Consider the following 4,170-nt stretch of genomic DNA (forward strand, 5'->3'; position numbering starts at 1 on the left):
CGTGTCTGGGTTTAAATCCCCCTGCCAATCTTCCTCTGTACCCCTATTTCCAACTCCACCCATGACCAGTTACACCTGCCAGTATTTCTGTATTATTACAAGTTTACTGGGCTGCCATCATTAGTCTGGGCATGTATGGCCCCATGTTCCAGAGCCAATCTTCTCCAAGCTCCCACGCAGACACTGTAACTCAGGGGACCTGCCCCCAGTTACATCTTGGTGGGGAAGTGACTTCATCTCCCTAGCTCCAAGCCTGGCCACAGCCATTTAACATATCCAAGTGACCCTCCAAAGGCTATAGGTATGTTAAATGACCATGCCATGCATTAGCTGCAAGGCTGTGGCTGTACAAAACAGCCCTAAATGTTCCTGCTCCATGTGTCTCTTCCCCCAACTCACATCTGTGGGGGGAAGGAGTGAGGACATTTTATATGTCTCTCCAATATTCCTATACACTTTGAGTTCTGGACACCATTCCAAATCTCTTTTTTGAGGGGGCCCCTCTTGGCTGTACCCTGTGTCAAAAGGATGGGGTGCCAGCACACTTAGCCTCTGTACCCCAATGCCCCAATGCCATAAAGCTCGGTTCACCATGGCCTCGCCTCTACATGGAAAAGTCCTTTGGTGCTTCCTTACTTGACAGGGCAACCAGAGAGGCCTCAGTTCAAAAAGGAAAGTTGTTCCTTTACCCATTCACTCATCATTAATAATATTTATAAAACACCTACAAAGTGTCAGACACTCTTCTATGAGGTATAATTTGCTTTTATACAGTTTCACAAGCACTCCAGGCCTCAGTCCCATCCAATTGTCTCCCTTGCCTGTCATCTCCTTTTCCTGGGTCTGGGCACTGGAACTCTAACCACCAGGCCCTCCCACCAGGTTTAGTTTTCAACTCTCTCTACATAATGCTTGGTATCTTTTGTTTCTTGCATTTTGGCTTCCTCAATTTTGTAGACATCTCTGAAGTATTATCATATTCTTTCTCTATTTCTTAGTCTTTAGGATTTATGTCAGTTTTGGTAGTTTTATTAATTTTTCAGTGATGTTTCCAATAGAAATAGAGATAAATTCTGGTGTCCCAGCTGCCATATTTAACTAGAATTTCCTCTCAACTTAATTTTCATTTGAAATATATTTTAAATGAGTTATACATTTTGGATTATTTCAATTATAAAGCAATATTTGCTTATTTTAGAAATTTGGAAAAATATAAAAGTGTTAAGAAGGTAAAGATCACCCATAATCCCAGAAATCCAAAAGTAACTACTCTTAAAGTTTGTTTTTCTGTGTATATATTCTTTAAAGGAAAGGGTAACCTCTTTTCTGCTTTTGGATTTCAATGTTAACACTCAGAGACTGCTGACTCCACCGAAGGCTTTTATTGTTGGGAGCCACTTGCCAAGCCTTGCTTGGGCACACCAAGTAATCTCTGTTATGCAGATTTGCTGTTCGCGTCTTTCTGGTCCTGCCTCCTCTCGCTGTCAGCCCCTCTCCAACAGTCTCCTCCATCTGCACTTCCCATCTCTACTGGATATGTTAATCATAAAGTCACTTATAGATAAAAACTAGTTCTCACTTGCAATGCTCAGAGGAGGGTAATAAGGGAACATGAAGTGCCTTCCCCCCAGTTCTCATCCCCAGAAAATGTGAGAGAACCAAGAGGAAAACACCTGCAAAGACCTCACCTGGTTCTACAGGCTCCTACCTTTGCCCCTGACTATTGTCTAGCCCCTGGTGACTCCTGATTGGGGGTTTCAGGATCCTTTGGGATTCAGTAGTCCAGGGGAGGGGAGGTTGTCCTATAAATGGGCAGGTGTTGATTCCAACAAACCAAAATGACCCACTGCTAGAGTCTTCATTGGGATTCTGGGCCATAATTTGAGCCAAATGGGGGAAATGTTCATCCCAAAGATCAAAAAAATGCAAAACAAAAAACAATGAGAAGCATCCTCCCACCCTTCACAATAAATTGCAGACATTTTCAAAATAGGGGTGTGTGTACATTGGCAATGTGCTTTTGGAAAGCAATTTTTCAATAGCATTAAGAACCTCAAAATGTTTATATTTTTTGATGTAGTAATTTTATTCCTGAGACTCTAGCTTAAAGAAAGAATTCTAAATGTAATAATAGCTTTCAGAACCAAAATATCAATTGTCACTGTATTAGTAATGTTAAAAAATAACAATCTAAATGCTAAACAAATACAAATCCATAAATTGTGTTTATGTAAAGTTTATCACAATATGACCAAATGATGGTTGTTGAAATAAGTGAAAACAGCTACACCCAATATTTACTATACAGTTTGCTGATAGCTGTCAAGACAAAAGTCATGAATATACTGAGAAAGGAAGAAAACACACTCATTTTAATACTAATCTTTGGATAAAAAAAAAACAGAAATGTTTTCTTCCACTTTTCTATATTTCACAAACTGTATATTATCTAGTGCACTTTTATAATTGAAAAATAATAATAAATCTAATTTTTAAGGAAGAAAATACACCAGAGTACTTTACATTAGCCAGAATTTTCAGGCCACAGGTCTCTTTTAGTGGTAGAATTAACCTGAGCTTATCTTGTGCAATTCTTTTCTATTTTACAGATGAGGAAACTGCATCTAAAGAGGAAATTGGCTTCACCCCAGCACTGTGTCCCTGCCTCTTGTCTGTTCTCCCATCCATACAACCTCAGAGAATGAGTAAGTCACAGTGCGGCACCTACTAGTCAGTTTTTAACATCTCGGTGAGCTAAAGAGATCTGAGATTAAGGTGGCTGCTTCCAGGAAGTGATGGACATCCCACATTCCTGTGGATGGGGAAATGTGGGAAATTTCCCACATTTGGGGAAATGCTCAGTGTTGTGTCTATGTGGAGGCCTTTCCTCTGAGCTGGTCCTTCTCCTCCCAAGGCACATCTCAGGCCACATAGTCCTTAGCAACTGCCTGCGTGCTTGTCCCCTTTCCTCATTGCAGCCTTTCTTCCACTCCTCTCTCCCATCTCAGCGTCCTTGCATTTACTGGACTTCCTACTTGGAATGCTGTCCTCTCTGTCCACAGAGATCTACAGCCAATTAACTCATGCTCAGCCTTCAGATAGCTGCAGCTCCTTTCCTCCAGGAAGTGTCCCCTGACCCCTAGACCAGATTATACATTCTTTGTCCTTTTCCCCTATGGAGGTGCAACTACTGTAATTAAATAACTAGCTACCTACTGTATGCTAGTGTTTGATTCCTCCTCCAGACCTCAGGGCCTTGGGGATCATTTACTCAGCATTTCTGGTACAAAGTAGGCTTGCAGACACGGAGTGCTCAAACACATTAGATGAATAAACGGAAGTTATTGATTCTTCCAGCTGGACCAGAGGGCAAGGGTTGTGGGCTCCCTCCCTGTCTTCTCCCTGGGACTGCCAGAAACCGTCCTGTCCTACTAGAGAAAGCAAATGAACCGTCACTCATTTATTGATCATTCATTCTTCCAATAGATATTTATTAAGAATGTGTCAAGTACTATTTCAGGCACTGAGGATTCATGTAGTCAGTGACTATAACATCAAAATTCTTGCCTTCAGGATATTATATTCTATGCTCAGAGAGACAGAAAACTATGCTGTTAACTGTTGGTAGAGCCAGAAAGGTTGGGGAAGAAGTGGAGGTGGGGTATAATTTTAAAGAGAATAGTTGGGAAAGGTCTTCATGAAAAGATGACAGTTGAGCAAAAACCTGTGTGATATAACAGAGCAAGCTATGAAATAATCTGGTAGAGCATCTTAGATACAATACAAGACACCTATGCAATTTTGAACTTGAGAGGAACACTAAAATACTTTTTCTTGTATTTTAAAAATAAGGGTTCCTAGGCCCTGGCTGGCGTAGCTCAGTGGATTGAGCGCGGGCCTGCGAACCAGACGATCGCGGTTTGATTCCCAGTCAGGGCACATGCCTGGGTTGCAGGCTGGTTCCTTGCAGGCTAACTCCCAGCAGGGGACGCACGAAAGGCAACCATACATTGATGTTTCTCTCCCTCTCTAAAGATAAATAAATAAATAAAATCTTTAAAAAAAAATAAGGGTTCCTAAATATTGCATCAGATACATACTAAAAATTATTCATTCACTATCAGAATTTATATATTCTTATTAAATATTTAATACATAAGAATGTATTGC

This window comes from Sturnira hondurensis, unplaced genomic scaffold (assembly GCF_014824575.4).
Source record: "Sturnira hondurensis isolate 20B ecotype Veracruz unplaced genomic scaffold, ASM1482457v3 Scaffold0006496, whole genome shotgun sequence".
Classification (NCBI taxonomy): Eukaryota; Metazoa; Chordata; class Mammalia; order Chiroptera; family Phyllostomidae; genus Sturnira; species Sturnira hondurensis.